General features: G+C 47.8%; 1 protein-coding gene across 2 annotated transcripts in view; it reads left to right on the plus strand.

The window, feature by feature from the left end:
* Window positions 1–24,190, plus strand: part of gnas (GNAS complex locus) — a 505,856-nt gene that overhangs the window by 199,751 nt on the left and 281,915 nt on the right. The gene's annotated exons all lie outside the window — the stretch shown is intronic.

The following is a 24,190-nucleotide window of genomic DNA, read 5'->3' on the forward strand; positions in this document are numbered from 1 at the left end:
AGTCTCGCTTTATGCAGACGACCTGCTTCTGTATGTACCGGACCCAATAGAGGGGATGGAAGAAATTATGAGGATTATAGGGGAATTTGGCCGGTTTTTGGGATATAAGCTAAATATGGGGAAAAGTGAGATGCTTGCGGTCCAGGCGCAGGGACAGGAGAGGCAATGGGGGGAGATGCCGTTTAGATTAGTAGGGGGAAGCTTTAGGTATCTCAGCATTCAAGTGGCACTGGAATGGGACCGGCTACATAAATTAAATCTGGCCTGACTAGTAGACCAAATGAAGGACAATTTTCGGAGATGGGGTGCGCTTCCGTTGTCACTGGCTGGGAGGGTGCAGACGGTTAAGATGACGGTCCTCCCGAGATTCCTGTTCGCGTTTCAATGTTTCCCCATCTTTATTCCGTGGTCCTTTTTTAAACGGGTCAACAAAGTGATCACTGGCTTCATTTGGGCGGGCAAGACCCCACGAGTAAGGAAGGTAATGCTTGAGCGGAGTCGGGGAGAGGGCGGGCTGGCGCGGCCAAACTTTTGTAACTATTACTGGGTGGCGAATATAGCCATGATCAGGAAGTGGGTGGTGGGGGAGGGGTCGGCTTGGGAGCGTATGGAGGCGGCTTTGTGCAAGGGCACCAGTCTGGGGGCGTTGATAACTGCGCCTTTGCCGTTCCCGCCGGCACGGTACTCCACCAGCCCCGTGGTGGTGGCTGCCCTGAGAGTCTGTGGGCAATGGAGGAGACCTGTGGGAGCAGGGGGAGCATCGGTCTGGTCTCCATTCTGTAATAATCACCGGTTTGCCCCGGGAAGTATGGATGGGGGGTTCCGGATATGGCGGAGTGCAGGGATTGAGCGGATGGGGGTTATGTTTATAGACGGGAGCTTTCCGAGTTTGAGGGTGCTGGAGGAGAAGTTTGGGTTGGCGAGGGGAAACAAATTCAGGTATCTGCAGGTGAGGGACTTCCTACGTAAACAGGTGTCAACCTTCCCGCTCCTACCGCTAAGGGGGATTCAGGACAGGGTAGTTCCCAGAGGGTGGGTAGGCGAAGGGAGCGTCTCGGACATTTACAAGGAACTTATGGGGTCAGAGGAGACGCAGACCGAGGAGCTGAAGCGCAAGTGGGAGGAGGAGCTGGGAGGAGAGATAGAGGATGGTCTATGGGCGGATGCGTTGGGTAGAGTCAACGCGTCCGCAACATGTGCCAGGCTCAGTCTGATACAATTCAAGGTCGTTCATCGGGCTCACATGACAGTGGCCCGGATGAGCAGATTCTTTGGGGTGAAAGACAGGTGCGCAAAATGTGTGGAAGGACCAGCGAACCATGTTCACATGTTCTGGACATGTCCGAAGCTTAGGGGATTTTGGCAGGGGTTTGCAGATGTCATGTCCACGGTGTTAAAAACAAGGGTGGCACTGAGTCCAGAGGTGGCGATTTTCGGTGTGTCGGATGACCCGGGAATCCAGGAGAAAGAGGCAGACGTTCTGGCCTTTGCTTCCCTGGTAGTCCAGAGATGGATACTGTTAGCTCGGAGGGACTCAAAGCCCCCGAAGTCGGAGACCTGGCTATCGGACATGGCTAGTTTTCCCTGTTTGGAGAAAATCAAGTTCGCCTTGAGAGGGTCACTGTCAGCGTTCGCCCGGAGGTGGCAACCGTTTGTCAACTTGTTCGTGGAAAATTAATCGTCAGCAGAAGGGGGGTGGGGAGGGGGGTGGGTTAGTTTAGCTTAGAGTAGGGGGTTAATAAACGTGGGACCTGTGAGGGAGGGAGACTGCTTTTGCACTATGTTTATAGTTTCATGTACATTGTTTATTTTGTTGTTATAATACCGAAAATACCTCAATAAAATGTTTATTGAAAAAAAATCTCATTTTGCTTTTCTGGATTGAGAGCTTTGTTTGGGTGTGGTTGCTCCCCATGCCACCCTGACCGTGCTCCTCTATCTTGATTAAATTAGTTAGGGAAAATGAATGCATCGTTGTAAAGGCTATCTGGAGTTTTGGAGCTAAAAGGAAGAATCATTTAATGTTAAATTTAGAATTCCTATTTCTGAAGAATGATTTTTAATGGTGCTGTTGGTAAAATAGTGGTCATGTGAGTGACTTTAATTAACTTTCTTTGACAAGTGTAGTGCTCTGTAACATAATAGGAATTGTAAACTCCTGGAGAGCTTTTCTTCATGTTTTCTGAATACGAAGCTAAAATTGCAAAAGCTTAATGCTAAGATGTTTGTTGCCTCATACGCCTACTAGTTGTCTAACAGTTCGACTAGTATGTGTGCATTTTTGTCACTGCATCAGAACACACCAATCCTAATCAGGCGGCATTTAGAGGGAAATAAACTGAAGCCTGTTTTCAAGAATAAAGTCTGTTTGCCTAGACTCACTTATCCACTGATACATGGAAAAGTGGGAAATGAATTTCTGCACTTAATGTACTAAGGATGAACTTGCTCATCTTGGCATTATGTAGCTCTATTGTGTTTTCTTGTTTGCAAACTGATATTATCTTCATACATGATTATCTATCTGAGATTGCATAACTGTTATTCTTTAAATATGGGCTGCATCACGGTGCCAAAGACCCGGGTTCGATCCTGGCTGGAGTGGACACAATCTCATTCTCCCTGTGTCTGCGTGGGTCTCACCCTCACAACCCAAAGATGTGGATTGGCCCTGCTAAATTGCCCTTAATTGGAAAGAAAAATATGGGGCTGAACAAATATCAGCGTGAAGTTACTTCAAAATGAGTTGTGACATATTTAAGTTCTATTCTCTTGTGTATCTTTCTTAAAATGAATATATTTAAAAAATTAAGCCTTCAGATGACATTTGCCAGCTTTATTTGTATTTCTTTCAGCATTACACTAAGGGCTGAAGGTTAATACCAGAATTTGCTTGGCGCTTTTTGGCAGAAGCCATTCTTTGGATGCTATGTTGATTTTTATTATTCATTCATGGGACATTGAGGGCTGGGCCAGCATTTATTACCCATTCCTCATTGCCCTTCAGGAGATGGTGGTGGTAGTGAGCTGCCTTCTTGGACCACTAGTTTATGAGGTGTAGGTACATCCACAGAGTCATTATGGAGGGAATGCCCGGAATTTGACTCAACAATAGTGAAATAACGGTGATATTTCCAAGTCAGGATGGTGAGTGACTTGGAGGGAATCCCGTGGTGATGTTCCCAGGTAACTGTTGCTGTTGTCCTTGTAGATGGCAGTGTTTGTGAGTTTGGAAGGTACAGCCTAAGGAACCTTGGTGAATTCCTGCAGTGCATCTTGTAGATGGTGTACACATTGCTACTCTGTCGGTGGCGGAGTGAGTGAGTGATTGTTTGTGGAAGAAGAGATTCTTTTTTGTTCATTTACAGGATGTGATCGTCGCTGGCTAGGCCAGCATTTATTGCCCATACCTGGTTGTCCATGAGAAGGTGGTGGTGAGCTACCTCCTTGAATTGCTACAGTTCATCTGATGTAGGCACATTCTCGGTGTTATTAGGGAGGGAGTTCCAGGATTTCGACCCAGTGACAGTGAAGGAACGACAATATATTTCCAAGTCAGAATGGTGGGTTGCTTGGAGTGGAACTTCAAGATGGTGGTGTTCCCATATGTTTGCTGCCCATGTCCTTTTGTAGATGGTAGTGGTCATGTGTTTGGATGGTGCCCTCCGAGGATCCTTGGTGTGTTCCTGCATGCATCTTGTAGATAGTATGCACTGCTGCAACTGTGCGCTCCTGGTGGAGGGAGTTGAATATGGGTGCAATGCCAATCAAGTGGGGTGCAATGCCAATCAAGTGAGCTGCTTTGTCCTGAATGATGTCAAGCTTTTGAGTGTTGTTGGAGATGCACTCATCCAGGCAAATGGGGAGTATTCCGTCACAATCCTGACATGTGCTTTGAAGAGATAACAAATAGGTTAGACCAAGGAGAGCCAATGGATGTTATCTATCTTGACTTCCAAAAGGCCTTTGATAAGGTGCCTCATGGGAGACTGCTGAGTAAAATAAGGCCCCATGGTATTCGAGGCAAGGTACTAACATGGATTGACGATTGGCTGTCAGGCAGAAGGCAGAGAGTTGGGATAAAAGGTTCTTTTTCGGAATGGCAACCGGTGACGAGTGGTGTCCCGCAGGGTTCAGTGTTGGGGCCACAGCTGTTCTCTTTATATATTAACGATCTAGGTGACGGGACTGGGGGCATTCTGGCTAAGTTTGCCGATGATACAAAGATAGGTGGAGGGGCAGGTAGTATGGAGGAGGTGGGGAGGCTGCAGAAAGATTTGGACATTTTAGGAGAGTGGTCCAAGAAATGGCTGATGAAATTCAACGTGGGCAAGTGCGAGGTCTTGCACTTTGGAAAAAAGAATAGAGGCATGGACTATTTTCTAAAGGGTGACAAAATTCATAATGCTGAAGTGCAAAGGGACTTGGGAGTCCTAGTCCAGGATTCTCTAAAGGTAAACTTGGAGGTTGAGTCCGTAATTAAGAAAGCAAATGCAATGTTGTCATTCATCTCAAGAGGCTTGGAATATTAAAGCAGGGATGTACTTCTGAAGCTTTATAAAGCATTAGTTAGGCCCCATTTAGAATACTGTGAGCAATTTTGGGCCCCACACCTCAGGAAGGACATACTGCCACTGGAGTGGGTCCAGCGGAGATTCACACGGATGATCCCAGGAATGGTAGGCCTAACATACGATGAACGTCTGAGCATCCTGGGATTATATTCATTGGAGTTTAGGAGGTTGAGGGGAGATCTAATAGAAACTTACAAGATAATGAATGGCTTAGATAGGGTGGACGTAGGGAAGTTGTTTCCATTAGCAGGGGCGACTAGGACCCGGGGGCACAGCCTTAGAATAAAAGGGAGTCAGTTTAGAACAGAGATGAGGAGAAATTTCTTCAGCCAGAGAGTGGTGGGTCTGTGGAATTCATTGCCACAGAGGGCGGTGGAGGCCGGGACGTTGAGTGTCTTTAAGACAAGTTGATAAATTCTTGATTTCTCGAGTTATTAAGGGCTATGGAGAGAGAGCGGGTAAATGGAGTTGAAATCAGCCATGATTGAATGGTGGAGTGGACTCGATGGGCCGAATGGCCTTACTTCCGCTCCTATGTCCTATGATCTTATGTGCCTTGTAGATGGTGGACAGAGTTCGGGGAGTCAGGAGGTGAGTTATTTGTCACAGGATTCCCTGCCTCAGAGCTGCTCTTGGATCCACAATAATTATTTGGCTACTCCAGTTCAGTTTCTGATGACCCTTAGGATGCTGATAGTGGGGGAGTTCAGCAATCATAATGCCATTGAATGTTAATTGCTGATTTTATGACAGGAATGCAGACTTGTGCTTTCTCAGATCATAATAAAACGAATGGGCCATTTGGCCCATTGAGCCAGCTTTGCCATTCAATAAGATCATAGCTGATCTAATTGTGGCCTGAACTCCACTTTCCTGCCTGTCCCCAAGTAACCCTTAACTCCCATATTGAGCAAAAATCTGACCAATTCAGCCTTTAATATATTCAATGACCCAGTCTCCACTGCTCTCTGCGGAAGAGAATTCGAAAGCTAACAAAACTCAGGTTAAATATTTTAATATCCCTGGAAGTGGATAGAGTGCGCACAATGCTCGCGAGGTTGCCGCAGGCGAATGAGCCACCGAGGGTGATGGTGGTACGAATGCACAGATTCCTGAATAAGGAACAGATTTTGCGTTGGGCCAAGCAGACACAGAGCTGTAAGTGGGAGAATAACATTCTGCGCATCTACCAAGATCTGGGTGCGGACCTGGGCAAGAGACGAGTGGGATTCAACCAAGTGAAATCGACCCTTTTCAAGAGGAAGGTGAAGTTTGGTCTACTTTATCCAGCTCGTTTATGGGTCACCTATGAAGAGCAGCAATTTTACTTCGAGTCGCCGGATGAAGCAATGGACTTTGTGAAAAGCAAAGGTCTAGATAGAGACTGAGGTGACTGATATTTGCTGTCGGGACTCTGCTAAAATTGTTCTTACTCTTGCACTGTATGAGAAATGCCCGTTGTAACGTTTTTTGGGCTGTTGCGATGTCTTGTGAGTTAACTTTATACTGGTGGGGGGGATCTTTGATGTTATTTCTTTGGGTCTGTTGGGGTGGAAATGTGCCTTTTGAAAAGGAATGACCAAGGGGTGGGAGGGAACAATAGGAGGCAAGATTTCTGGCACCATGAGGCGGCTTTAATACGGTCATTGACCCAAGGCTGGACTGGTCGAGTTCAAGGACAGGCAGGGTGCCGGCAATGTTGAAGGAACTAAAGGGGTTCATGGAGCAGATGGGTGGGGCAGACCCATGGAGGTTTGGACGGCCAAGAGCGAAGGAGTTCTCCTTCACACATGTACATAAAGTATACTCCTGGATCAACTTTTTTATTTTGAACAGGGCTTTACTGGCGGGTTGGTTGACACTGAGTATTCGGCGATTGCGGTGTCGGACCATACCCCACATTGGGTGGACCTACAAGTGAGCAAGGAGGGTGGTCAGTCCCCGCAATGGCAATTGGATGTAGGACTATTAGCAGACGAGGAGGTGTGCGGGCGGGTGAGGGAATCCCTCCAGAATTACCTGGAGATTAACAATACGGGAGAGGTCTTAGCAGCAATGGTTTGGGACGCACTGAAGGCAGTGGTCAGAGGGGAACTGATTTCGATTCAGGCCCATAGGGAGAAGGAAGAGAGGGCAGAGGCGGATAGGTTGGTTGGGGAAATACTTCAGGTAGACAGGAGGTATGCAGAGGCCCCGGAGATAGGATTACTGAAGGAACGACGGGGGCTACAGGTGGAATTTGGCTTGTTATCTACGGGGAAGCGGTGGAGCAGTTGAGGAAGACGAGGGGGGCGATATCTGAGTATGGAGAGAAGGCTGGTAGAATGCTGGCGCACCAGCCCAGGAAAAGGGAGGGAGATAGGGGGAGGGAAGGACAGAGGAGGGAACACAATCTTGGACGCAGCAGGGATCAACGGGGTGTTTAAAGAGTTTTACAGCAGGCTATACGAGTCGGAACCCCCAGCTGGAGTGGAAGGAATGAGGCAATTTCTGGGAGGGCTGGAGTTCCCGAAGGTGGACGAAGTGTTGGTAGAAGGGCTGGGAGCTCCGGTAGGGATTGAAGAAATAGCAGAGGGATTGGAGGCCATGCAGTCGAGCAAGGCCCCGGGACCAGATGGTTACCCAGTGGAATTTTATAAAAAGTTCTCTTGAGATGCTGGGCCCACTGTTGGTGAGGACGTTTAACGAGGCAAGGGAGTGTGGTGTTCTTCCCCCGACAATGTCACAGGCCTCGATCTCGCTGATCCTGAAGCGAGAGAAGGACCCTGAGCTATGCGGGTCTTACAGGCCGATCTCTCTGTTGATGCCAAGCTGTTAACTAATATCTTGTCCTCAAGGATAGAAGACTGTGTCCCGGGGGTGATAGGGGAAGACCAGACGGGGTTCGTTAAGGGTAGGCAGCTAACTGCCAACGTTAGAAGGCTCTTGAATGTAATCATGATGCCCCCAGAGAGAAAGGAGGTGGAGGTAGTGGTTGCAATGGACGCAGTGAAGGCCTTTGACCAGGTGGAATGGAACTATCTGTGGGAAGTGTTGGGGCGGTTCGGGTTTGGTTGTAGTTTCATCAACTGGATCAGGCTGCTGTCCAGGCACAGAGGCGAATGTTCGAACGAACCGGCTGACGACGGGCTATTTTAGACTGCATGGGAGACTAGGCAGGGATGCCCCCTCTTTCTGTTGCTGTTCGACTGGCCATTGAGCCACTGGCTATGGTGTTAAGACCTTCCAGGGGCTGGTCCGGGGTGGGGTGGAACACAAGGTCTCGCTATACACCGACGACCTGCTCCTGTATGTTTCCGACACGTTAGAGGGGATGGAAGAGATCATGAGGATTTGGGGGGAAACTTGGCCATTTTCCAGGGAAAAGTGAGATGTTTACGATCCAGGCAAGGGGGCAGGAGTGGAGACTGGGAGAGCTGCCATTCAGAATGGTGGGAGGTAGCTTCCGTTATTTAGGGATGCAGGTGGCACAAGACTGGGGGCTGTTACATAAACTAAACTTGACCCGGTTGGTGGAACAAATGAAAGAGGACTCCCGAAGGTGGTATATGCTCCTGTTATCACTGGCGCGGAGGGTGCAGACAGTGAAAATGACGGTCCTCCCGAGATTCCTGTTTGTTTTTCAGTGCCTCCCCATCTTTATCCCAAAGGCCTTTTCCAAGTGGGTAAATAAGGTGATCTCCGATTTTGTTTTTTGGGGCGGGGGGGGGGGGGGGGGGGGGGGGGGGGCGGGGCGGGCGGGGGCTGCTGCCGAACTTTAGCGACTATTACTTGGCGGCAAATATAGCCATGATTAGGAAGTGGGTAGTGGGGGAAGGGTCGGTGTGGGAGCGAGTAGAGGCAGCATCTTGAAGGACACGAGTTTCGGGGCATTGATCTCGGCACTTCTGCCGTTCTCGCCGACCCGGTACTCCACAAACCCGGTGGTAGTGGCGGACGGAGAGTCTGGGGGCAGTGGAGGAAACATGTGAGAGCGGCGGCAGCATCAGTTTGGACTCCAATTTGTAGCAACCATCGGTTGGCCCCAGGGAGACTAGATGGAGGGTTTCGGGGATGGCGGAGAGCAGGGATTGGGAGGATGGGAGATTTGTTTATAGATGGGAGCTTCCAGGGCGGCATGTGGCGCTGGTGGTTAGCACTGGGACAGCGGCGCTGAGGACCCGGGTTCACATCCTGGCCCTGGGTCACTGTCCTTGTGGAGTTTGCACATTCTCCCTATGTCTGCGTGGGTTTCACCCCCACAACCCAAAGATGTGCAGGTTAGGTGGATTGGCCATGCTAAATTGCCCCTTAATTGGGAAAAAAAAAATTGGGTACTCTAAATAATCTTTAAAAAATGGATGGGAATTTCCCCAGTTTGAGGGAGTTAGAGGAGAAGTTTGGGTTGACGGGAGGGAATGGGTTTAGGTATCTGCAAATACGGGACTTCTTGCGAAGGCAGGTTCCAACCTTCCCGCTCCTACCACAACGGGGGATACAAGATAGGGTAATTTCTAGAGCATGGGTGGGAGAGGGGAAGGCCTCGAATATCTATAAAGAATTCATGGAGGCAGAGGAAATGCAGGCAGAGGAGCTAAAGCACAAATGGGAGGATGAGTTAGGGGGAGAGATAGAGCAGGTCTCTGGGCGGATGTGTTAAGCAGGGTCAACACGTCCACGTCTTGCGCCAAGCTCCGCCTGATCCAATTTAAGGTCATCGGGCACACATGATGGTGGCCCGGATGAGCAAGGTTTTTGGGATAGAAGACAGGTGGCAAGGTATGCAGGAGGGCCAGCGAACCATGTTCACATGTTTTGGGCATGTTCGAAGCTTAGGGGATTCTGGCAGGGGTTTGCAGATGTCATGTCCACGGTGTTAAATATAAAGGTGGCACCCAGTCCAGAGGTGTCGATTTTCCGAGGACCTGGGAGTCCAAGGGGCGTGAGAGGCCGACGTCTTGGCCTTTGGCTCCTTGGTAGCCCAAAGACGGATACTATTAGCTTGGAGGGATTCGAAGCCCCAAAAATCAGAGACCTGGGTCAATGACATGGCTGGCTTCCTCAGTCTTGAGAAAATCAAGTTCGCCCTAGGAGGGTCAATGCTGGGGTTTGTCCGGAGGTGGCAGCCGTTTGTCGACTTCTTTAGAGAAAATTCTAGAAAGTTCTCGGAAGGTGGAACCTGTGAGGGAGGTAAAGAGCCTTTGCACCATGTTTATAGTTGTTTGTATATGGTTTACGGTTATTGTTCAAAATTCACAAATGCATAAATAAAATATTTTACAAAAAAAAAAGATATTAAGGGATATAGGCCAAAGACAGGTTCCATATGGAATTAGGCCAGATGTCAGCCATATTCTCATCAAATGGTGGGACAGGCTCGATGGGCTGAATGGTCTGCTCTTGTCCCTAATATAGATCATAAACAGTTGAAGCCCCAGCATTGATCCCTGTGGCACTCCAGCAGTTACAGTGAATATGGTCCATTTATCCTGACTCCTGTTAACCAATTAATTCTCAATCCATGGTAATATATAAAAAAAATAAAATTTAGAGTACCCAATTTTTTTCCCCCAATTAAGGGGCAATTTAGCCTGACCAATCCACCTACCTTACACATCTTTAGATTGTGGGGGTGAAACCCACGCAGACAGGGGGGAGAATGTGCAAACTCCACACAGACAGTGACCCAGGGCCAGTATTCGAAGCCAGGTCCTCGGCGCCGTAAGCAGCTGTGCTAACTACTGTGCCACTGTGCTGCCCTAGTCCATGCTAATATATCACCCCCAACACTGAGCTCTTATCTTGTGCCATAACCTTTTCTGTGGATCTTATTGAATGCCTTTTGGAAATTAGAAGCTGATTAAATAACTGGGTTATTGGAGTTTCATCTCTGAGTTTTTTTTTGTGAAATGAGATGGGAAACCTTAAACTATGTATCCACTTATTGGGTGATGGTCAAGATAATGGCACATTTTGCTTCATGACTTTGAAGAGTTTATAATTATTTCAGGAGTACAAATGTATATCTTATAAGTGCCTACTTCAAACCTCAGTTACTGCCAGAATTTACTCAGTATTCAACCTCCATATCACTGGAGGATGGATATTTGTGGCATGCAAAATCAACACACGTGCTCTAATGCTTATTTTTTTTAAAGCTAGTGAGAATGTAATGCTTTGCAGTACAGGCAGTTTTGTTGGAATGTGTAGCAGAAACTAATTTTCAGTTTGAAATAGTTGTTAAACTTCACTTTTTATGCTTGAATTGTGTGTAAGGGATTTGTTAAGGTTTTCTTGCTTGGTTTCCGGGTCCAGTTTTAATTTTGTATCGTGATTATTGATTCCTCGGTAGACCTTGTTGATTTGTTGTAATATGGATAAATTTTCATATGTGAATGTGAAATTGTGTTGAAATATCAAATTATAATTTGCACTTGGTGTTTTGGAAGGGGAGAGTTTTTGTGTATGGTACTGTTTTTAGTGCATTGGCTGTGAGGCGGGTACACCTGTTTTTTTTCATTCTATTTGCCCATAATTTGTTGTCATGGTGAAATTGTGCAAAATTGAGGAAGATCTTTTCCAGTGAAAAGGTTCTATGCCAAACATTTTCCTCGAGTAATTTGTCCATACAGTTTTCTGACCGGGAATACTTTTTGAGCTCTTTTGTCACTCGGAGATTGGCATCCAATTATGTTTGGTACAATGAGTATAGCAAACTGGGCAATCCTATTGCAGCCTGAGCAGAGGGATCCTGTTGCTGGCAGAGAAGGTAGATATAGCGGATCTTTGTTGGGCTGCTGATATTTGTCATCTACAATTATTTTGCTTCTGGGGGCTCTGATAGGTGCAGAGAAAATTACATCTTCTCTACAAGTTCTAAAGTTTCTATATGAAATCAATTTGGGCAATCTTATCTGATGTCTGGTCACATCACTTACTACAGAGAGAAAGTGCAAACTCCACACACACTCCCCCAAGGCTGGATCGAACTCGGGACCCTGGTGTTGTGGGGCAGCAGTGCTAACCACTGTGCCACCGTACTGCCCTACACAATGGAATTGCAGATAGTCATGTGATATATCTTGAAACATCAATGTAATGTACTTAAAAACATCTTTTAAAAGGTAAAATGTGAAAACTTTGACATAATAGTGATTAACTTAATGACTTGTTTTGCAAAAATGGTTTATTTTCCCCTCCTTTAAATAGTTGCTGAATTTTTGAATAGTTTTGTGTGAATTTTGATGGAATGTGTCACTGGAACTGGACAGCTAATGTCAGTTACATGTTGGAAATTGTATATTTGTCACCTTGTAGTGTAAGTCCATATAAATCTGGCGAAAGATATACATTTTGGCTGGCAATTCTATATTGACGTCAAGTTTGCAGAATATAATAGTGACACAAGTATAAATCAATTTCTCACTTCATCCAAATTGTGCATTTGCAAACTTTATTTAAAAAAAAAAAAAAAAAAAAAATATTTATTGACATTTTTCAAACAGATTTTCCGTTTTTACAACATAATAAAGGAATATGCATTAAACGTTATTTAAATAATATATTAAACTAACAACAAATGAAAAAAGAGATAAACAAAAAGCAAATATCAACAACTGGCAAAAAACAAAAACACAGGATAATCCCCCCCCCCCCCCCCCCCCCCCCCCCCCGGACAGCTGCTGCTTTCATTTCTGTTTTTCCATTATCGTTCCACGAGATAGTCAAGGAACGGTTGCCACCGCCTGGTGAACCACTGAGCCGATCCTCTTAACGCATATTTTATTCACTCCAGTCTTATGAACCCTGCCATGTTGTTTATCCAGGCCTCCAAACCCGGGGGCTTTGCTTCTTTCCACATAAGTAGAATCCTACGCCGGGCTACTAGGGACGCAAAGGCCAGAACGTCGGCCTCTTTCGCCTCCTGCACTCCCGGTTCTTCTGCAACCCCAAATATAGCTAACCCCCAGCTTGGTTTGACCCGGACCCCCACCACCTTTGAGACCACTCTTGCCACACCCTCCCAGAACTCATGCAGTGCCGGACATGACCAGAACATGTGGGTGTGGTTCGCCGAGCTTCCCGAGCACCTCCCACACCTATCCTCCACCCCAAAAAACCTGCTCAGTCTTGCTCCCGTCATATGCGCCCTGTGTAGAACCTTAAATTGAATCAGGCTAAGCCTGGCACATGAGGACGAGGAATTTACCCTGCTTAGGGCATCTGCCCACAGCCCCCCCTCAATCTCTTCCCCCAGCTCCTCTTCCCATTTTCCCTTCAGCTCCTCTACCATCGTCTCCCCCTCATCTCTCATCTCCCTGTATATTTCCAACACTTTACCTTCTCCAACCCATGCCCCCGAAATCACTCTATCCTGGATCCCTTGCGTCGGGAGTTGCGGAAATTCCCTCACCTGTTGCCTCGTAAATGCCCTCACTTGCATGTATCAGAAAGCATTCCCTGGTGGCAACTTATATTTTTCTTCCAATGCTCCCAAACTCGCAAACGTCCCGTCCACAAACAGGTCCTTCAGCTTCCTAATTCCTGCTCGCTGCCAACATTGAAATCCCCCATCTATCCTCCCCGGGACGAACCTGTGGTTATTCCTTATCGGGGACCACACCGAGGCACCCGTCACTCCCCTGTGTCGTCTCCACTGCCCCCAGATCTTCAAGGTCGCCACCACCACTGGGTTTGTGGTGTACCTTTTCGGGGAGAACGGTAGCGGTGCTGTCGCCAGCGCTTTCAGGCTTGTTCCCTTACAGGACGCCATCTCCAGCCTTTTCCACGCCGCACCTTCCTCTTCCCTCATCCACTTACGGACCATCGACACATTGGCGGCCCAATAGTAGTCACTCAGACTCGGCAGTGCCAATCCCCCTCTGTCCCTACTGCGCTGCAGGAACCCCCTCTTTACCCTCGGGGTCTTTCCCGCCCATACAAAGCTCATAATGCTCCTATCTATTTTTAAAAAAAGGCCTTAGTAATCAGGATGGGGAGGCACTGAAACACGAAAAGAAACCTCGATTTGCAAACTTTACAACCGGTGAATTATAACTTTGTGAATTTTTAATTTAGCAGATTGATGCAACCATCCACTTTCCAATTTAAATGTACGTTGGTTGGAAACAATCAGAACCAATACAAGAAAGCATATTGTGAGCAAAAGATTTGTCTAATTGGGAAGATGAGTGTTTTTTTGGCGAGTGGGAAGGATATACAAATATTAGGACCTTTAGGTGTTTCATTCTTGATACATACTATATATCATGTAATGAATGCAGAATTTTAGATATATTAGATTATGGACATTTGGCAATTTGAGGGTTGAAGCCTTGAAAGTGTGTTTGACTGCAGTGGTCATGTTTTAAAAATAATCTTCTTTTGCAAGACCAGAAAGCTTTTTGGTGCCAGAGATGAAATTGACAAGAGTGGAAGCACTGGGGCTAATGTGCTGTTGTTTGGGTGGGGGGTCCCTGGGGAGTGATGTTTTTTTCAGCCTGGGAGGTTAATGTTTTTTTCGGCTTGGGGAGATGATGTATTTGCTGGGTGGAGCTAAGCATTCAGACATTTTGAGAGAACTTTTGAGTTTAGAGTCCTAGCTAAACCCTTTGGACCACAAGTACGTTCTTTTGCTCTCCAGTAGGAAAGTGTTTTTAAAAAGAGTAATAGTATTTAAAGCAGCAACATACTTGTCTGCGGATGCTGGTGGTACAGTGGTTAGCACCGCTGCCACAAAGCGCCAGGGACCCGGGTTCAATTCCAGCCTTGGTCAGTGTCTGTGTGGAGTTTGTACATTCTCCCTATGTCTTTGTGGGTTTCCTCCGGGTGCTCCGGTTTCCTCTGACAGTCCAAAGATGTGCAGGTTAGGTGAATTCATCATAGAATTTACAGTGCAGAAGGAGGCCATTCGGCCCATCGAGTCTGCACCGGCTCTTGGAAAGAGCACCCTACCCAAGGTCAACACCTCCACCCTATCCCCATAACCCAGTAACCCCACCCAACACCAAGGGTAATTTTGGACACCAAGGGCAATTTATCATGGCCAATCCACCTAACCTGCACATCTTTGGACTGTGGGAGGAAACCCACGCACACACTGGGAGGATGTGCAGACTCCGCACAGACAGTGACCCAAGCCGGAATCGAACCTGGGACCCTGGAGCTGTGAAGCAATTGTGCTATCCACAATGCTACTGTGCTGCCCAAATTTGGCCATGCTAAATTGCCCCTTGGTGTCAAAAAGGTTAGGTGCGGTTTTTCCACCCACAGTCCAAATGTGCAGGTTAGGTGGATTGGCCATGTTAAATTGCCCCTTAGTGTCAAAAAGGTTAGGTGCGGTTACTGAGTTACGCGGCTAGGATGGGGTTTGGGCCTAGGTATGGTGCTCTTTCAGAGCGTCGGTGCAGACCGCATGGCCTTCTGCATTGTAGGGATTCTATGATGAGGGGAGAGCTGAAACAAGCTTTTTGAAGACCCCGAGCCGGAGTCTGCAGGGGTTCCAACAGGAGCCAAATCTGTTCTGTAAATGAGTATTAATCTGTGCCATTGGTATGTGGGATGGATTGAGAGCTATATGTTTTTACTTACTTGTCATTTAATTGGCAATAGAGATAGTAATTTTATTGTTTAAGTGTTAATCGCAAGCTATTTTTGGGTGTGTTGTTAAAGAGCTTAATATTGTGTTAATAAAGTTTTGTTTTAAAATACCAAATCCCTATATTTTTGTGCAGTCACTCCTGGAGTGAAATATTCTCTCCGCACAGTTTTACGAAATAAAATATTGGAGTTTCAGTACAGTATCCTAGCCACTGTTGGGGTCTGGATACGCAATACCCATCTAATTGTTATATATTCTCACACATCCTCTTCTAATTGTTTTTGGTACTCATCCACAAGTAGCATTAAATAATTGTAATTGTTTGTGTTAGTATTGTTTACTATGTGACACAGCCTGTAATCCATGTGAAATCTGGGTGGGGAACCACCTAAGACTGATCTAATCCAGTTCTCGAGGTCACTAAATATGGAAAGCCATTGAAGCGGCTATATAACCAGTTGCTTGGATACTTTGCCTTCGTCCTTGTTCACAGTGGAGGCATTGGCAATAAAATTTGAATTTAATGAGAGCTATTACATATTTAAAATTCTATACCAGTTTACTTTGTGCATTCATTAACAATATTGGTGAATTTTGTAAGTTCCACTTTGTTCATTGATATTTTATAGTTTGGCACATTTTAATATCTATACGTTAGAGGAGTGCATGACATGAGCAAAATGGCTGGATCCTGCGAAAAGGTTTAGCAATGTATGCTGATACTAATGTGTATTGGACTTGTTTTCTGGTATTTGAATTTGAAACTATTGAATTTCTGCTTAAAAATGCTTTAACATTGAAGTTTGGGATCTGAATCTAAATCTCCATCTTTAATTAGGGTGATGCAAGCAAGAACTCCAGAGAGACTGAGTTTGCCATTCTCTTGGGCAGTGAATTAAGGGTAAATCAATTTGCCAGAAGGTGACTCTAGACTCATGGATAAATGTTATTAGTGTCTGTGGAAATGTTTGTAGTTTATACTGCTCCTGAGGCGAGTAAAGAAGCTTGGGAATGGTGGGGTTGTGGAATAACAACTGGAGGAAATAATGGCACCAAAAAAAATACAAAAGCCCATCCTCATCATAGAATCATAGAATTTACAGTGCAGAAGAAGACCATTCAGCCCATCGAATCTGCACCGGCCCTTGGAAGGGACACCCTCCACCCTATCCCTGTAGCCCAGTAACACCACCCAACCTTTTTGGACACTAAGGGCAATTTAGCATGACCAATCCACCTAACCTGCACATCTTTGGACCGTGGTCATCATCCTCAATGATGGTGGAGTCAGCACATCAGTGGAAAAAAGACAGATCATTCACAAACTTCTTCAGCCAGAAGTGCTGAGTCGATGATGTATCTTAATCTCCTGAGGTCCTCATCACTACAAATGCCAATCTTCAGCTAATTTAATTCACTCTGCATGATATGAACAAACAGCTGCTATAGTAAAGGCTATGGGCCCTCCGAAAACCTGACTTTGGTACTGATAACAAATGCTCCAGAGCTATGTGTCTCTCACCAAGGTTTTCAAGTGCAACTGCAATACTGGATCTACCTGGCAATGTGGAAAAATTACCAGTTTTATGTCCTGTCCACACAACGCAGGACAAATCCAATCTGGCCAAATATTGCCCCACCAGTCTACATTCGATCATCAGCAAAGTGATGGAAGGAAGGTGTCATTTACCATGCTATCAGGTGGAACTTGTCAACAGCAGCTTGTTCTCTGATGCTTAGTTTGGGTTCTGTCAGGACTTGGCTCCAGACTTCATTTCAGCCTTGGTTCAAACATGAACAAATGAGCTGAAATCCTGAGGTGAGTTGAGAGTGACTGCCATTGCCATCAAGGCAGCATTTTAATGAGTATGGTATCTAGGAGCCCCAACAAAATTGGGAGTCAGTAAAAATTAGGGGAGCAAACTCAATCGGAAAGGAAGATGGTAGTGGTTGTTGGAGGTCAATCATTGCAAACCTTGGACATTACTGTAGGAGCCCTTTACGTTACTTTCCTAGTCTCAACCAACTTCTGCTTCATCAGTGACCTTCATACCATCAAGGGGTCAGAATTGGAGATGTTCACTGATTGCATAGTGTTCAGCCCCATTTGTGGCACTTCAGATACTGCAGCAGTCCATCCTTGCATGCATAAAGATCTGGACAAATGGAGTTGGGGTGATAATTGGTTCGTAATATTTGCGCCACACTATTGTCAGGCAATGGCCATTTCCAGCAAGACTGAATCTGACTATCTCCGCATGAAGTTCAACAGTTTTACCATCACTGAATTTTCCACCAACATCCTGGAAGTTGCCATTGACCGGAAACTGGACTGGACCAGTCATATAAATATTGTGGCTACAAGATTCATGGGAGCAACATCACTCGCAAGTTTCTAACTAAGCTGCACATCATCCAACCTGTCTTGGAATAATATCGCCATTCCTTCACTGCCACTGGGTTAGAATCCTGAAATTCATTTTCTTTTTTTTAAATATATAAATGTTTTATTGAAATTTTTTCCCAAACAACAATTTTTCCCCTCTTACAAAGCAAACGCAACAATAACAATACAGAAATTTTAAACAATACACAAGTAACAAAACCCCTTTATCTTTGACCTAAACTAAACCCCGCCCTCCCCCTGGGTTGCTGCTGCTGGTCATCTGTCTTCCCTCTAACGTTCCCCTAGGTAGTCGAGAAATGGCTGCCACCGCCTGGTGAACCCTTGAGCCGATCCTCTCAGGGCAAACTTTATCTGCTGCAGTTTAATGAACCCCGCCATATCATTTACCCAGGCCTCCAGTCCGGGGGGTTTCGCCTCCTTCCACATGAGTAGGATCCTGCGCCGGGCTACTAGGGACGCAAAGGCCACAACGTCGGCCTCTTTCGCCTCCTGCACTCCCGGCTCTTCCGCAACTCCAAATAGAGCTAACCCCCAACCTGGTTTGACCCGGGCCTTCACCACCCGCAAAATCACTCCCGTCACTCCCTTCCAATATCCTTCCAGTGCCGGGCATGCCCAAAACATATGTGCGTGGTTTGCCGGGCTCCCGCCACACCTCCCACATTTGTCCTCCACTCCAAAGAACCTGCTCAATCTTGCTCCCGTTATGTGTGCTCTATGTAGCACCTTAAATTGAATCAGGCTAAGCCTGGCGCATGAGGAAGAGGAATTTACCCTGCTTAGGGCATCAGCCCACATACCCTCCTCTATCTCCTCCCCTAGTTCTTCTTTCCACTTTCCTTTTAGTTCGCCCACCGACTCCTCCCCCTCTTCCCTCATCTCTCGGTAAATCTCTGACACCTTGCCCTCTCCGACCCACACCCCTGAAAGCACCCTGTCCTGTATCCCCTGTGTCGGGAGCAACGGAAATTCCCTCACCTGTTGTCTAGTAAATGCCCTCACCTGCATATATCTCAAGAAATTTCCCCGGGGCAACTTATACTTTTCCTCCAATGCTCCCAAGCTCGCAAAAGTCCCATCTATAAATAAATCTCCCACCCTCCTAATTCCCAACTGGAACCAGCTCTGAAATCCTCCATCCATTCTTCCTGGGGCGAACCTATGGTTGTTCCTGATTGGGGACCCCACCAGGGCTCCCCGCACCCCTCTCTGTCGCCTCCACTGTCCCCAGATATTCAATGTTGCCGCCACCACCGGGTTCGTGGTAAACTTTTTAGGTGAGATCGGTAGCGGCGCCGTCACCAGCGCCTCTAAACTCGTCCCTTTACAGGACTTTCTCTCCAGTCTTTCCCACGCCGCTCCCTCACCCTCCATCATCCATTTACGTATCATTGCCACATTGGCGGCCCAATAGTAATCGCCCAAGTTCGGTAGTGCCAATCCTCCTCTGTCCCTACTACGCTGAAGGAACTCCCTCCTTACTCTCGGAACTTTCCCTGCCCACACGAAGCTCGTGATGCTCCTGTCTATTTTATTAAAAAAGGTCTTAGTGATTAGTATAGGGAGACATTGAAATACAAATAAGAACCTCGGGAGGACCATCATCTTAATTGCTTGCACCCTGCCCGCCAGCGATAGAGGCTGCATGTCCCACCTCTTGAAGTCCTCCTCCATTTGTTCTACCAACCGTGTCAGATTAAGTCTGTGCAAGGTTCCCCAGCTCCTAGCGATCTGAATCCCCAGGTATCGGAAATTTCTTTCCACTTTCCTTAGAGGCAAGCCTTCTATCTCTCTACTCTGGTCCCCTGGATGTATCACAAATAATTCACTCTTCCCCATGTTTAGCCTATACCCCGAGAAATCCCCGAACCCCCTCAAAATTCGCATAACCTCTATCATTCCCCCCGCTGGGTCCGACACGTATAACAATAGGTCATCCGCATATAACGAGACTCGGTGTTCTTCTCCCCCTCTAATCACCCCTCTCCATTTCCTGGAGTCTCTCAACGCCATGGCCAGAGGTTCAATTGCCAACGCGAACAACAATGGAGACAGCGGGCATCCCTGTCTTGTTCCCCTATATAGTCGGAAATACTCCGATCTATGTCGACCTGTAACTACGCTTGCCGTTGGAGCCTCATAAAGAAGTCTAACCCAGCTAATAAACCCGTTCCCAAACCCAAACCTCCTTAACACTTCCCATAAATACTCCCACTCCACCCTATCAAATGCCTTCTCTGCGTCCATTGCCGCCACTATCTCTGCCTCCCCTTCCACTGGGGGCATCATTATCACCCCTAATAGTCGTCGCACATTAACATTCAGTTGTCTCCCTTTTACGAACCCTGTCTGGTCTTCGTGCACCACCCCCGGGACACAGTCCTCTATCCTCGATGCCAGTACCTTTGCCAACAATTTGGCGTCCACGTTCAACAATGAAATGGGTCTATAGGACCCGCACTGCAACGGATCTTTATCCCTCTTCAAAATTAACGATATCGTCACCTCCGACATCGTCGGGGGTAGAGTCCCCCCTTTCCTGGCCTCATTGAACGTCCTCACCATCAACGGGGCCAACAAGTCCACATATTTTCTGTAATACTCCACCGGGAACCCGTCTGGTCCTGGGGCCTCCCCTGCTTGCATGCTTCCCAGTCCCTTAATAACCTCGTCCACCCCAATCGGTGCCCCCAGGCCTACCACCCCCCGCTCCTCCACTTTCGGGAACCTCAATTGGTCCAGGAACTGCCGCATCCCCTCCTCTCCCTCTGGGGGTTGAGACCTATACAGTTCCTCATAGAAGGTCTTGAACACCTCATTTATCTTTCCTGCCCTTCGCACCGTGTCTCCCCTTTCGTCTCTAATTCCTCCTATCTCCCTCGCTGCTGCCCTCTTTCGCAATTGATGAGCCAACAGGCGACTCGCCTTTTCCCCATATTCATACCTCCTCCCCTGTGCCTTCCTCCACAGTACCTCCGCCTTTCTGGTGGTCAGAAGGTCAAATTCCGTCTGGAGTCGTCTCCTCTCCCTGTACAATTCCTCCTCCGGGGTCTCTGCAAATTCCCTATCCACCCTTAAAATCTCCCCCAGTAATCTTTCCCTTTCCTTGGCCTCTGTTTTCCTTTTGTGGGCCCCAATGGAGATCAGCTCTCCTCTGACCACCGCTTTTAGTGCTTCCCATACCACTCCCACAGGGACCTCGCCGTCGTCATTGACCTCCAGATATCTCTCAATACACCCCCGCACTCTTGCACACACTCCCTCATCCGCCATCAGTCCCACATCTAATCGCCAGAGTGTTCTCTGCTCCCTTTCCTCTCCTAATTCCAGGTCCACCCAATGTGGGGCATGATCCGAAACCGCTATGGCTGAGTACTCAGCTTCTTCCACCCTAGAGATCAACGACCTTCCCAAAACAAAAAAATCTATCCGGGAGTACACTTTATGGACATGGGAGAAGAAGGAAAACTCCCTAGCCCTAGGTCTAAGAAATCGCCATGGATCCACTCCCCCCATTTGGTCCATAAACCCCTTAAGTACCTTGGCCGCTGCCGGCCTTCTTCCGGTCCTTGAGCTGGATCTATCTAGCCCCGGGTCCAGCACCGTATTAAAGTCCCCTCCTAAAATCAAGTTTCCTACCTCCAGGTCCGGTATACGCCCCAGCATCCGTCTCATAAATCCCGCATCGTCCCAGTTTGGGGCATACACGTTAACCAACACGACCTCCATTCCCTCCAGCCTGCCACTCACCATTACATATCTACCTCCGCTATCTGCTACGATGTTCTTTGCTTCAAATGCGACCTGTTTCCCCACCAAAATGGCCACCCCTCTATTCTTTGCGTCCAGTCCTGAGTGGAACACCTGTCCCACCCATCCTTTCCTTAGCCTAACTTGGTCCGCCACCTTTAGGTGCGTCTCTTGGAGCATAACCACGTCTGCCCTTAGTCCTTTCAAATGCGCGAGCACTCTGGCCCTTTTTATCGGTCCGTTCAGGCCTCTCACGTTCCACGTGATCAGCCTCACTAGGGGGCTACCTGCCCCCCTCCCGTGTCGACTAGCCATTACCTTCTCTAGGCCAGTCCCATATCCCGCCTCCGCGCTCCCGCTCGCTCCCCCAGCGTCGCACACCATCCCCGCCCACCCACTCTTTAGCCATTTCCTTTTGGATTTCCGCAGCAGCAACCCAGTTGTCCCCCCCCCCCGCCCTCCCCCTCCCTCCCCCCCTCCCCGCTAGATCTCTTTCTAGCATGATTGCTCCCCCCATATTACTTCCGTAAGTCAGCTGACTTCAACTGACCCCGGCTACTCCTGCTCACTCCTCGACCCCCCCCATGTGGGGAACTCCCATCCGCCTTGCGCCTGTCTACCCGCCTTATTCTTTCTGGTGCGGGAACATCCCTTTACCTGACCCGCCTCTTATGGCGCAGCTCCCTTTCCCCTCCCCCTCCCCTTCCCCATTCTCCAACTATGTCCCGTCTTTCCCCCCTCACCGGCGCCCACATTTCCCCAATGTCTCCCCCCTTCCCTGTTTACTTCTCAATTAACTTCCACCGTAACATTAACAATAACATTTCCTGCAGCATCAGTCCCTCAGTTCCGATCCAATTTCTCTTCTTTGATGAAGGTCCATGCTTCCTCCGCCGTCTCGAAATAATGGTGTCTCTCCTGATACGTGACCCATAGTCTTGCCGGCTGCAGCATCCCGAACTTCACCTTCCTTTTATGCAACACCTCTTTGGCTCGGTTGAAGCTCGCCCTCCTTCTCGCCACCTCCGCACTCCAATCCTGGTATACCCGTACCACTGCATTCTCCCATCTGCTACTCCGCACCTTTTTAGCCCATCTCAGGACCTCTTCTCTATCCTTAAGGCGGTAAAATCGCACGATTATCGCCCTGGGTGGTTCTCCCGCTTTTGGTCTTCTCGCCGGAATCCGATTTGCCCACTCCACCTCCAAGGGGCCCGTAGGGGCCTCAGCACCCATCAGTGAGCTCAGCATCGTACTTGCGTACGCTCCACAGTCCACTCCTTCCACACCCTCAGGGAGACCCAGTATCCGAAGGTTCTTCCTTCGCGCTCCATTTTCTAGGGCTTCGATCCTTTCAGTACACTTTTTATGAAGTGCCTCGTGCATCTATGTCTTAACTGCCAGGCCCAGGATCTCGTCCTCAATATCTGTCACCTTCTGCTCCACCACACGGAGCTCTGTCTCCTGGGTCTTTAATGTCTCCTTGAGCCCCTCAATTGCCTGTAGCAACGGGGTCAGCACCTCCCTCTTCAGCAGCTCCACGCACCGTCTCACAATTTCATGCTCAGGCCCCCATGTCGTCTGCGCTTTCTCCGCCGCCATCTTGTACTTCTCTCTTTCTGACCCTTTGGTCGACGATTCCTCGCGCTGCAGCCGCCGCCGCCGGTTTTTTCCTCCTTCGTTTGGGGGGGACTCCCTTCTCACACGCCCCACACCGGGTTGCGTTGTCGAAAAATTCCCCGTTGGGGCTCTTAAAAGAGCCCGAAGGTCCGTCGGAGCTGGAGCCGCCGAAGCGTGCGGCTAGCTAGGCATCACCGCAACCGGAAGTCCCTTCAGTGGCCTTGATGAGGTCTTTTCACAGTTGTTCCCTCTGCTGCTAGAATTCACTTTTGATACAGGCCCTCCGGTCAGCCTGCAGCTTTAAGCTTGCCCTTCCCCCGCCTGCATGCTGGAAGAGGCCCTGTTTATCCTGCAGTTGCAGCCAAATCTTTTACTGTTTCTGCGTGTGTCTGGCAACCAAGAGACATACCCTTCCTGGGGGACACTGTCGGGGGAATATTGCAGCCTTCTTCCCACACCGGGAAATGTCAAACAAATGCCGTGGGGGCCCTGTAAAAGAGCCCAAAAGTCCGTTCCAAGCAGGAGCTGCCGAATATGCGACCTAGCTCTGCATAGCCGCACCCGGAAGTCGAAATTCACTTTCTAACAGCATTGGGTGTCTGCACCAGCTAGTTGACTGTAGTGGCTGGCAAAGATACCTCACCACCATCCTTTCAAAGCATCAAATGCTGGCTTTGCCAGTGATGTTAAAAAACCATGACTGAATAAATAAAAAGAGTAATTCAGGGAATTTGGTGCCGAGTAACTCTCAACCGGACTCCCTCCTGCCCACCATCTACATCAGGCAGAGGTCAGAAGTGTGATGGACTTTCCTGGATTAGTGCAAGTCCTACAACGGGACATCATCCAGGACGGGACATCATCCAGGACCGAACAGCCTGCATGATCGACACACCTTTTGACCACCAAGCATTCACTCCCTCCACCATGGACACACAGTTCATTCACCATCGTTGGTCCAAAACCTGGAACTCCCTTCCTAACATCACTGTGGGTGTACCTACGCCACTCGAACTGCAAGGGTTCAAGAAGGTGGTTCACCAACATCACCTTGAGGATAATTATGAATAAACAACTTTTTAGGCCTTGCCAACAATGCTCGCATCCTATGAATGAATAGAAAAATAATTTGGAGAAATCATTGCAAATTCAGATTTAATACTATTTGAAACTTTGTATGTAGCTGTAAAACAGTGCATTTAAGAAATACAAAGGATGTTAACATTTCAAAATGAATTTCAAGATTTTGTGTATTTATTC

This window comes from Scyliorhinus torazame, chromosome 8 (genome assembly GCF_047496885.1).
Source record: "Scyliorhinus torazame isolate Kashiwa2021f chromosome 8, sScyTor2.1, whole genome shotgun sequence".
Lineage (NCBI taxonomy): Eukaryota > Metazoa > Chordata > Chondrichthyes > Carcharhiniformes > Scyliorhinidae > Scyliorhinus > Scyliorhinus torazame.